The sequence below is a fragment of the Protopterus annectens genome, chromosome 5.part1 (assembly GCF_019279795.1).
Source record: "Protopterus annectens isolate FY-2018-M chromosome 5.part1, PAN1.0, whole genome shotgun sequence".
Classification (NCBI taxonomy): Eukaryota; Metazoa; Chordata; order Ceratodontiformes; family Protopteridae; genus Protopterus; species Protopterus annectens.
The window spans coordinates 628,332,281-628,345,377 of record NC_056736.1 but is presented as its reverse complement, the minus strand read 5'-3'; the positions used below and the strand labels follow the sequence as shown (position 1 = coordinate 628,345,377).

The window sequence follows — 13,097 nt, the reverse complement described above, 5'->3', positions numbered from 1 at the left end:
GCAACAGCCAACCTGAGCTATAAGACACTTAAGTCCCTGGTTTTGAGACAGCGGAATTCAAGTACTTGGTACTTGAGCAGTTGTAGAACAGCAGTTTTTCAAAAAGATATTCTTTATTTTATTTTACATATATTATATAATTAGAAACGTGAATATGCATGTGTCACATGTGTGTGTGTGCCTGCAGGTATACACACAGGCCAAATATGCAGTGCAGATCAAAACAGTTTACATGTTTGCATGCATGTGCTTTTGTGTGTATGTGTTTATGTGCAAGTGTGTGTGTGTGCAAGCACGTGTATATGCATATATGTGCCACATCAGAATGCAGGCTGCTATTTGATTATGGAAGATTAGAAGTTTTGATTCCCAGTTTAAATGTTGCAGTTTGTTACACTCTTTACCAAACTGACATGATGCTGCTCTGCTTATCTGTGGTCTCTACAAAACTGAATTTGGGCCTTATGTACCGTCTTCCCAGTTATTATTCAAATAATTTTTATAAAAAAATATCTTAGTTATCACTAGTAACATAATTATACTCTTGTGAGTATTGTGAGCTGGGATTCCATTTTCTTTTCCTATTGTAATTATCAGCCTCTCACTTCTCATCTCAACTCTGTGGTAGTGTTGTTCATCTCTGCCGAATGGCACTCGTTGAGTTACTGTGGACCAGCTCAGCACTACTGAAACCAATGCCGTGTCCGTCACACATGTCTCATGTTACTAGGGAAGGACCTTGCTCAAAAATCAAGCACTCCTTCTCCTTTCTCATACTTCCTCATCTGACCCCTGTAGTCTTGTTCATAGGTTCATAGGTTCATAGGTTCATACTAGGCTATCTGCCCAAGGGCATTTATAAGCCTAGCCCATAGTTATGTGGCTTTCGCCACCCCTTTAGTTTGAATAAAAACTATGCCTATCATTTTTCTGTGCCTCTGTCAAGCAGTGACACTGAAGTAATCCCTGGGGTATATCTGCGATCTCCCATCCATTGGTCAAGATTCCTCTTGAACAAGGCCAGCGAGGTGCTCTGCCTCACATGTACCGGGATTTTGTTCCACAGCATAGGAGTCTCTGGGTGATGAATCTGTCCCTCCAGCACGTTCTATTTATAACCGTGTCAAGGTTTAAGTCTCCGCCCTTGTGGTTCTGAGGGATCTAGATTTTTGAGGTGAAGCATATTCATCAAATCTGGGTTTGACATGGCCTTATATGTCAGGCACAGGTCACCTCTGAGCAAGCGGTATGAGACTGAATAAAGCTGGAGTTCTTTCAGTCGGGCAGCATAAGACATATTTTGAGACCCTTTATCCTTTTGGTGAGGAACTTTTGGGGCCTTTCAAGCTGCATCAGGTGTCTGGTCAGATACATTCGAACGGGCATTGTACTCAATCATAGGTCTAATGAGTGATGAGTACAGGGGACGATGACCTCCCTTGATCTAGATGTGAATCCCTTCATGATCAGGTGGGCGATATAGAAGGTTTTCCTAACTACTTTAGCAACATGAGTGTCAAACGAAAGACTACTGTCAACTTGGGTCCCCAGATCCCTGATGACTTTTCTGTGCTCAGTGGATTGTCACCTATATGGTAGCTAGGGGTAACCTTGTTTTTCCCGAAGGGTATGACTATGCATTTTTGGCGTTTAACTTCAGGCCATGGCTCTGGCACCAGTTATCCGTTTCTGTGAGGCCCTTCTGGAGGATATCTGTGTCAGATGTGTTTTCGACTATGGCGCCCAGTTTGCAGTCATCTGCAAACTTTGTCAGCCATAACCCTTCTGTGTTTGCTTGTACTTCAGAAAAGTAGATGCCGAACAAGAGTGGACCCAGGACTGAGCCCTGTGGGACACCACTTGTGACAGGCTTTGAGTCTGACATGGCTCCAGCAACTCTGACCCTGTGGGTTCTGTCGCTAGCCAGTTTGCAACCCATCTTGTGATGTATGGGTTTACATTCAAGCTGATGAGTTTTTCGATGATACCTGAGTGGGGTATTGTGTCAAGGCCTTTGCCAGGTCGAGGTAGGCTGTATGGACTGCCTTTCCTCATCAATGGCCTTGGTGACTGTCTCGAAAAAGTCAACCAAGTTTAAGAGGCAGGATCTGCCTTTGACAAAGCCAAACTGGGTTGGATCCAAAGTCTGCAAGTTCCCTATGTCTTTATTTATGAGTTCCATTATGATCCTCTCCATGGCTTTGCAGATAAGGCTTGTCAAGCTAATGGGGCGGTAATTTCCAGGGTCTGTGGAGGCACCGCCTTATGAAGTGGGACCACAGTCGCCGTGCGCCACTCCTTGGGTGCGTATCCTGAGGTGAGGCTAAGATTAAACAGCTGTCCTAACTGTGGGTTTAATTCCTCGTTGAGTTCATGAAGCACACAGCCGGGGACACCATCCGTCCCATGGATGCTGTGTTTTTGCCTTAGTGAGGGCAGTTCTCACCTGGGCGTTGGAGATGTTTGGGGGCTACAATCCTCTGGAATAGATATCTCTCCTTTGGGGAGGGGGAGAAGTTTGCACTGAACCTGTCAGCCAGTATGTTAGCAATGTGTGTAGGTTCAGTAATTTTCACATCATTTTGAACTAATTCTGAGCATATCTGGGAGTTTCCTCCTAGGTTTCTAACATAGCTAAAGAAGGCCTTATGATTGTCTTTAGAGTCCTTGGCGATTTTTCTCTCAAAATTTGCCTTGGATGATTTTATGAGAGCTCTTAGTTTTTACTTATAATGATCAAAGGTGTCTTACCTTTCAAGGATTTTGCTCTATCTTGTAGTAGCTTCCTCCTTTTGTTGTAGAGCTTGTTTATGGCTGGGGTCCACCAGACTGGACGCTTGCCTTTGGTACAGAGAGTCTTAGTTTTGTTTGGGATTGCCTGATCCATGCAGTCCTGTAGGTGCTGGTAGAAGGCATTTGTAAGTGATTCAGCGGTTTGAGTAATGTTTACCACTGGCTCAGGGGCCTTAAAGGAGACCACACTAGTTTTAGAAGTGTGAAATCGGCTTTTGAGAAGTTTTTCACTGTGGTCTTTTTGTTTCAGGTGGGGCGGGATGAGGACCTCCAGCGAGATTAGTTTATGATCTGATCTCACCAGTGAGGGGTATACTTCGGTGTTGAACATTTTGATCCCATGTTCGTGATGATGAGATCAAGTATGTTTTCACCTCTTGTGGGGATGGTGACTAGTTGTTCCATGGCATTTGAGTTTATGAACTCCAGGAATCTTTGGGTTAGAGTGTTCGGGCTTGAGTAGTGTTCCCAGTCTATATTAGGGTAGTTGAAGTCACCTAGTATGATGGTGTTTGGAGATACATTTATCCCTCCAATGTTTTCAGGAAGGCCATGTGAGGTTCCTGAGTTTGAGAGGGTGGCCTGTAACATGCTACAAATTGCAGAGCAGTCTTGCCTATGGTTAATTGCACCTGGATGGTCTCAGATGCATCGTGCGTTGCCACCAACCTTGAGGTGTGGGTGTCCTTTATGAATATGGACACCCCTCCTTCTTTCTTGGTGTTGTCCGGATTTTGGGGCCGGAACATGATATGAGGTGAAACCTGTTAGTGCTGGGGTGCTCTCAGGAGCCTTGAACCAGGTTTCTGTCACAGCACAGACATCGATGTTCTCCATATTGAGAAGGGCCTCGAGTGCGTGCATCTTGAGATTGAGACTTCTGGCATTGAGCAGCATTACCCTTAGTTTTTTCCTTTTGGTGTTCTAGGGTGGTAGGTTTAGAATTTGAGCCTTGCCTAAAAAGGCACTATGGGGTGGCAAGAGCCTTTGCCAATATCCGGAAGCCCAGGGTGACAGGTGCAAGCCGTCCCTTGAAGCAGCGTGGCTTGTCCAGCATGTCATCCCAGGCAGACAGACATTGGATCCCCTTTGAATGACACCAGAATTTAAGCCAATTATTAAAGCTGATCATCTTATCACTGTATTGTGGCATCATTCTAGGTGAAGGTAGGATACTGCTCAAGGTCAGGGTCATACCTGCCTGGGCTACATAATCAGAGAGCTCCTCGACGTCCCTTTTCATGTAGTCCAAGGAGGTACGCCTCAGGTCGTTGACACCAGCGTGGACAATGACTGAGTCGTACTTGTACCTGCTGTTGAGAGACCTGAGTGCTTGCGTTATGTGGCGGATTCTAGCGCCCGACAGGCAGCTTACTGTGACCTTCTCCTTACTCAGTCTGGTGAGCGGACGCCAGTGTGTCTGACTATGGAATCACCAATGACAAGTGTGTCTGGCATTTTGTTTGGCCTTAAGGGCTGTGACTGTTTGACACTCTGACTGTGTGGTCTATATGTTGCATGTGTTGGGTCGTGAGGTGGTAGTTGTTTGGGTGTCTGCTTTGGTGGCCTCTGCTGTTTTGGTAAATTTTTGACCAGAGCCTCCGAGTATGTCTTTGTGTGAGTATGTGTATGATTTGAAGTTGTGATGGTACCATGTGTGACTGGGTATGTATTGTGTGTGGTTGCCTTCTCCTCCTGTCTGGTCTTGCCAGTCCTATGTTGAGAGAGCTCAGCCTCCAGTTTGGCCGTATAGTTGCATCTCTCGCATGTATTTGTGTTTTGTGGGAGAAGGAGAGGATTGTCTGTGTACATGAGGCAATTGTAACATTGCCTCAATATTCCCAGGTTCACCAGTTGAGCTGGAGAGGACACTAGCAACTGATCCCTCGACATACTAGAAGTAGTAGATAAAGAACTTTCAAAGGACTCCGGGGAAGTGGGTTTTGGGCTGGTGGGGTACTATCTATAATAAGAGTGCTTTATCAAGGTGCAAGTACTGTAGGAGTAAGTGCTAGGCTTTACAGATAGAGAATAGTCTACTTGGGAATCAAGTAGAGATGAACTTTCAGTTATAGGATATGCTGGTTAGATCAGCAGTACAGTTTAGCGTGTTTTATAGCAGGGGCTGAAGGGAGCTAGGAATTGGCCCAAAACGACCAATGGACTACTAGTTTCTGGCTGAAACTTCACCAAATCGGACAAAAGGCAGCTCAGTGCTTCCCACTCCCACTGGTAAGCAAAGAAACTTCCCTCCTTCCTAATAAGGCAATGGATCAGTAACAGGAACTAAAAACAAAGCCCAGGGATCAGCAACTCTGAAACTGGACTACTCTAGTTCAGTAAAGTGGGAAAACAAGAGATTTTTGTTTTATTACAGAGATAAGGAAAAAAACAGACAGTAAATGCTATAAATGCTGTAAATCGGCTAGCGCACTTTAGTGTGTAGCCTACAGAAACAATTTGCAACAATTAGTAACTTAAAGTGCAATAAACAGTGTAAAATGCAGAAATCACTTAAAGTAGCAGTAAAACAGGCGAAATGCAGTCGCTAGCTTAATAACAGTGGGAAAGCCACAAAAATACTTATATCTGGTAGAAAGTCACTCTTTTAGCTCTCTGCTGCTTGGATCACTCTGCAGGCCACCACAAGGATCTGTGCAGAGTTGGTACAAGCTGGAAAACATGTGTTTAGCGTGTTTTATAGCAGGGGCTGAAAGGAGCTAGGAATTGGCCCAAAACGACCAATAGACTACTAGTTTCTGGCTGAAACTTCACCAATTCGGACAAAAAGGCTGCTCAGTGTTTCCCACTCCCACTGGTAAGCAAAGAAACTTCCTCCTTCCTAATAAGGCAATGGATCAGTAACAGGAACTAAAAACAAAGCCCAGGGATCAGCAACTCTGAAACTGGACTACTCTAGTTCAGTAAGGTGGGAAAACAAGAGATTTTTTTTTTTTTTTTTTTTTTTACAGAGACAAGGAAAAAAACAGACAGTAAATGCTATAAATGCTTTTAAGTGGCTAGCACACTTGAGTGTGTTAGCCTACAGGTAAAATTAAGCAACAAATAACTTTTTAAGAGTGCAAAACAGTTAATCAACACAAAAACAGTTTAAATAGAATGCAGAGCTGTATAAACAGGCTAAGATGCAGTCGCTAAGCAGTAAATATTCAAAAGCCAGAAAAAATACTTAAATCGGTTATAGCAAATACAGTTATAACAAATGCTCTGAAATATACTGTATATTTCCAATATGTTTGAGAAGGACAGTCAGAACACAAGAAGGTTCAGGCAAAAAAGAAAAAAAAAGTTTTGTTTTACTTTTTGAAAAGGTAAAAAGGAGGAACAGAAGGCCTTATCAAATGTTCTCTCTGTATTAAGAAGAATGAGCTAATGACACTAGACTGGGAGGTGTGTCACAGTAGGGGCGGGCAACTGCAAAGCCACCAAGTATAAGAGCAAGACACCAACAGGGAGGGAGGGTGGGACGAAATAGCCTAAGACAACAAGCTATGACAGTTTTTAAACAGAAAAAGATTTCTGAAGATTCTGAATAGACAAAGTGCTTTATATATATTAAATTATAAAAACAGTAATCTGTTAAAATAATCAAAAATACTTATATTTTGTAGCTCAGTTGCGGTCAAACAACTTCTCCAGCCTGCACCAAAGACCAGAACAACAACTTTTTTTTACAAGAACACAAAAGAACCAGCCCCCACTAGCCAAGAGATAATTACACAGAGTAAATGTTTCAGTTTATACAATAGCCTAAGACAACAAGCTATGACAGATTTTAAACAGAAAAAGATTTCTGAAGATTCTGAATAGACAAAGTGCTTTATATATATTAAATTATAAAAACAGTAATCTGTTAAAATAATCAAAAATACTTATATTTTGTAGCTCAGTTGCGGTCAAACAACTTCTCCAGCCTGCACCAAAGACCAGAACAACAACTTTTTTTACAAGAACACAAAAGAACCAGCCCCCACTAGCCAAGAGATAATTACACAGAGTAAATGTTTCAGTTTATACAATAGCCTAAGACAACAAGCTATGACAGTTTTAAACAGAAAAAGATTTCTGAAGATTCTGAATAGACAAAGTGCTTTATATATATTAAATTATAAAAACAGTAATCTGTTAAAATAATCAAAAATACTTATATTTTGTAGCTCAGTTGCGGTCAAACAACTTCTCCAGCCTGCACCAAAGACCAGAACAACAACTTTTTTACAAGAACACAAAAGAACCAGCCCCCACTAGCCAAGAGATAATTACACAGAGTAAATGTTTCAGTTTATACAATAGCCTAAGACAACAAGCTATGACAGTTTTAAACAGAAAAAGATTTCTGAAGATTCTGAATAGACAAAGTGCTTTATATATATTAAATTATAAAAACAGTAATCTGTTAAAATAATCAAAAAATACTTATATTTTGTAGCTCAGTTGCGGTCAAACAACTTCTCCAGCCTGCACCAAAGACCAGAACAACAACTTTTTTTTACAAGAACACAAAAGAACCAGCCCCACTAGCCAAGAGATAATTACACAGAGTAAATGTTTCAGTTTATACAATAGCCTAAGACAACAAGCTATGACAGTTTTTAAACAGAAAAAGATTTCTGAAGATTCTGAATAGACAAAGTGCTTTATATATATTAAATTATAAAAACAGTAATCTGTTAAAATAATCAAAAAATACTTATATTTTGTAGCTCAGTTGCGGTCAAACAACTTCTCCAGCCTGCACCAAAGACCAGAACAACAACTTTTTTTTACAAGAACACAAAAGAACCAGCCCCCACTAGCCAAGAGATAATTACACAGAGTAAATGTTTCAGTTTATACAATAGCCTAAGACAACAAGCTATGACAGTTTTAAACAGAAAAAGATTTCTGAAGATTCTGAATAGACAAAGTGCTTTATATATATTAAATTATAAAAACAGTAATCTGTTAAAATAATCAAAAATACTTATATTTTGTAGCTCAGTTGCGGTCAAACAACTTCTCCAGCCTGCACCAAAGACCAGAACAACAACTTTTTTTACAAGAACACAAAAGAACCAGCCCCCACTAGCCAAGAGATAATTACACAGAGTAAATGTTTCAGTTTATACAATAGCCTAAGACAACAAGCTATGACAGTTTTAAACAGAAAAAGATTTCTGAAGATTCTGAATAGACAAAGTGCTTTATATATATTAAATTATAAAAACAGTAATCTGTTAAAATAATCAAAAAATACTTATATTTTGTAGCTCAGTTGCGGTCAAACAACTTCTCCAGCCTGCACCAAAGACCAGAACAACAACTTTTTTTACAAGAACACAAAAGAACCAGCCCCCACTAGCCAAGAGATAATTACACAGAGTAAATGTTTCAGTTTATACAATAGCCTAAGACAACAAGCTATGACAGTTTTAAACAGAAAAAGATTTCTGAAGATTCTGAATAGACAAAGTGCTTTATATATATTAAATTATAAAAACAGTAATCTGTTAAAATAATCAAAAAATACTTATATTTTGTAGCTCAGTTGCGGTCAAACAACTTCTCCAGCCTGCACCAAAGACCAGAACAACAACTTTTTTTACAAGAACACAAAAGAACCAGCCCCCACTAGCCAAGAGATAATTACACAGAGTAAATGTTTCAGTTTATACAATAGCCTAAGACAACAAGCTATGACAGTTTTAAACAGAAAAAGATTTCTGAAGATTCTGAATAGACAAAGTGCTTTATATATATTAAATTATAAAACAGTAATCTGTTAAAATAATCAAAAAATACTTATATTTTGTAGCTCAGTTGCGGTCAAACAACTTCTCCAGCCTGCACCAAAGACCAGAACAACAACTTTTTTTACAAGAACACAAAAGAACCAGCCCCACTAGCCAAGAGATAATTACACAGAGTAAATGTTTCAGTTTATACAATAGCCTAAGACAACAAGCTATGACAGTTTTAAACAGAAAAAGATTTCTGAAGATTCTGAATAGACAAAGTGCTTTATATATATTAAATTATAAAAACAGTAATCTGTTAAAATAATCAAAAATACTTATATTTTGTAGCTCAGTTGCGGTCAAACAACTTCTCCAGCCTGCACCAAAGACCAGAACAACAACTTTTTTTACAAGAACACAAAAGAACCAGCCCCCACTAGCCAAGAGATAATTACACAGAGTAAATGTTTCAGTTTATACAATAGCCTAAGACAACAAGCTATGACAGTTTTAAACAGAAAAAGATTTCTGAAGATTCTGAATAGACAAAGTGCTTTATATATATTAAATTATAAAAACAGTAATCTGTTAAAATAATCAAAAATACTTATATTTTGTAGCTCAGTTGCGGTCAAACAACTTCTCCAGCCTGCACCAAAGACCAGAACAACAACTTTTTTTTACAAGAACACAAAAGAACCAGCCCCACTAGCCAAGAGATAATTACACAGAGTAAATGTTTCAGTTTATACAATAGCCTAAGACAACAAGCTATGACAGTTTTAAACAGAAAAAGATTTCTGAAGATTCTGAATAGACAAAGTGCTTTATATATATTAAATTATAAAAACAGTAATCTGTTAAAATAATCAAAAATACTTATATTTTGTAGCTCAGTTGCGGTCAAACAACTTCTCCAGCCTGCACCAAAGACCAGAACAACAACTTTTTTTACAAGAACACAAAAGAACCAGCCCCCACTAGCCAAGAGATAATTACACAGAGTAAATGTTTCAGTTTATACAATAGCCTAAGACAACAAGCTATGACAGTTTTAAACAGAAAAAGATTTCTGAAGATTCTGAATAGACAAAGTGCTTTATATATATTAAATTATAAAACAGTAATCTGTTAAAATAATCAAAAATACTTATATTTTGTAGCTCAGTTCGGTCAAACAACTTCTCCAGCCTGCACCAAAGACCAGAACAACAACTTTTTTTACAAGAACACAAAAGAACCAGCCCCACTAGCCAAGAGATAATTACACAGAGTAAATGTTTCAGTTTATACAATAGCCTAAGACAACAAGCTATGACAGTTTTAAACAGAAAAAGATTTCTGAAGATTCTGAATAGACAAAGTGCTTTATATATATTAAATTATAAAACAGTAATCTGTTAAAATAATCAAAAATACTTATATTTTGTAGCTCAGTTGCGGTCAAACAACTTCTCCAGCCTGCACCAAAGACCAGAACAACAACTTTTTTACAAGAACACAAAAGAACCAGCCCCCACTAGCCAAGAGATAATTACACAGAGTAAATGTTTCAGTTTATACAATAGCCTAAGACAACAAGCTATGACAGTTTTTAAACAGAAAAAGATTTCTGAAGATTCTGAATAGACAAAGTGCTTTATATATATTAAATTATAAAAACAGTAATCTGTTAAAATCAAAAAATACTTATATTTTGTAGCTCAGTTGCGGTCAAACAACTTCTCCAGCCTGCACCAAAGACCAGAACAACAACTTTTTTTACAAGAACACAAAAGAACCAGCCCCCACTAGCCAAGAGATAATTACACAGAGTAAATGTTTCAGTTTATACAATAGCCTAAGACAACAAGCTATGACAGTTTTTAAACAGAAAAAGATTTCTGAAGATTCTGAATAGACAAAGTGCTTTATATATATTAAATTATAAAAACAGTACTCTGTTAAAATAATCAAAAAATACTTATATTTTGTAGCTCAGTTGCGGTCAAACAACTTCTCCAGCCTGCAGCCTGCCTCATACTTACCCTGGTCATACTGCATAACACCCCTTGTTAGATTTCCTCCTTCCGCCTGGTTACTGTGACTAGATAGTTCAATCTACTCTATATCAAGTAGTACAACTTTAAGAAATGGCCCTCCAAGCAACAATTTATTTATCTGTTTTATTTATCCTTTATTGACTGGGCTAGTTCTACTAGACTAGTGGCCTCTTTTTAGGGAAGACCCAATGTGGTATTTATGCTACTATGGAAATCTGCCCAGGGCATCAGGGAACTTCTCATAATCTTTTTGATAAGTACCGTGGGATCTTTTACATCCACCTGAGCTAACACCAACTTAAGCAGCTGACCCTTGGTTTAACATCTTATCCAAAGAACATCAGACTCAAGAATGCAGCACTCCTCAACCAACAGCCTTCTGGTCTTTTATTCATTTATTTACTTACATTTGTTGACTGGGAGTGTCCGACTGGGCGTAGGTCAATTTTCAGTGGAGGCCTGGGGAGAAAAGCTCCACAGTTAAAATATACAGACAGCAGTTACATTGGATTTACATAGCAATTAACAATTTGATCAACATAGCAATTAAAAATTACATAGTTACAGATGAAGAATATACTTCTTCTAGTTTGAAAGGCAAGTGCACTACCTGTTAAGAATGTCTCCACATTTCAGGTAATAAGTAATATTAAAAAATAGTTTATATTCATAGTTAAACAATTACTCCAACATTTATTCACTTATGCAGTTAGTTAAGTTATAGTTAGGTACACACAGATAGCAGGCTGTGTTATACTTATTAATATAGCTTCTGTATGTTCTGTTCCCTTCATGCCTTTGTGTGCCTTATGTTCAGCTATGCTGCCATCCTAGACTCACATGACTCTATGATATGTTTTAGGAACATGTGGTAACATCTACTGGTATGGCACATTTGTGTACCTCTTCTGCCCATTATATGTTATCCATGCTGCATTCTTTTGCATCTGCATCTATTTTTGGACCTATCCAAAGCATTTGATGCAGTATTCCATCACATACTATTGCTTAGACTTGAGGAACGTGACTTCACCATGAATACAGCAAACTAGCTTAAAAGTTAACAGCCACCATTATGTTGCATACCTGTGGCTTATGATCTGTCAGCTTCTCGGGAAATAGCAGATGTACTGCAAGGTTCAGTATTACAATCTTTAATATAGTTATAAAATGCATACAGCATCTCACCTAGCAAATCAATAATATTCACACTTCTTCCCCTGGTTACAGATGTTAATTAATATGTGCTGCTAGGACACTACCCATGCATCAAACACTCACTAGGAATCCTTCTCCTTCACAAAAACTTGCTTGACAACTCACTACTCCTCCTGAATCCAAAAAAGAAAAAAAACTAAACTACTACTGTTCACCCCCAGCTTTCTCTCTCCTCCCAAAAAAACTACCAATAAGACTCAAGGCATGCAACAGCTACAAGCAGTGCTGACTCCCTGCTGGTGATTTGAAACAAAGAAGCAAGGAAAGTAGTCGTCTAATGTTTGTGTCTGAAATATAGTTGATTAAACTGATATAGTTGTTTTCTGTATTACATCTTCCTGTTGCATTTTGTTCTGTTTTGAGAAATCTGTTTAGCCTTGTGGTTTTGTTCTTTGTAGCCAATAGGCATTTAAATTACATAAGCTTCACACTTCAATTGTTTGTCATTGGTTATTTTGTTTCTTGAGTGATATTTAAATGCGCAGAGTATATCTGTGGCCTTGCCTTCTCTGATAAGACTCAAGGCCTGCAACAAACACAAGCATTGTTGACTTCCCTGCTGGTGATTTTTACTACTCACTCTTGCATTACTTTCTCTGATTTTTAAACTTTGTGATTTTTTGACCTGCCCACTCTTAGTGTAAGTTGAGATTGAAAGTTTCACCAATTCTACACTGCTGTTTATATCTTAAATTATTTTCTGCCTTTCTTTGTGCTTATTCTGAAAAAAGTGCCATTTGCCTATCATTGTCCATTCTGCTGATTTAGCTGGTTTGAATTCATTTTCTAGCTAGTGGTTGGATAAAGTGGTGCATTTTTACAGTCCAGCAAGCTCATTCCTGTGTTTTTACATCAAGAGAACTAAGTATTTTCCATCTAGTGGCAGTAGGTTGTAGCCTGGTCTACCTGAGTTAGGAAACACACTACAGAGTCCTGAAAGCAGTCATTTTTTGGGGGCAGAGGGCTTATTAGTAGGATTACCTTGTTTTAGTGCCTTTATAAATTCAGCATAATTGAGCAGCTCTTGGCTTATTTCACAGAGCTCAAGCAACACTTGGCATCCTCACTTTTGCCTCAGAAGTGTTAATCTTTGCATCTGGTGCCACTCAGCTAACGTTTATGAATAATCACACTTCTATAAGCAGTCTGAAGTACATTGTTGATATCATGAATTATTTATTACCTTCCTTGTGCTTATTTTGAACAAAGTGCATTTTGCTTCTCATTGTCTGTTCTGTTGATTTACTTGCTCTGAATTTGTTATCTAGCTAGCTGCTGGATGAATGAGTTTGTTTTTACACTTCAG

General features: G+C 38.6%; 1 protein-coding gene across 1 annotated transcript in view; it reads left to right on the top strand.

Moving 5' to 3' along the window:
- Positions 1-13,097, top strand: part of LOC122803571 (arachidonate 5-lipoxygenase activating protein) — a 268,434-nt gene that overhangs the window by 213,668 nt on the left and 41,669 nt on the right. The window lies entirely within an intron of this gene.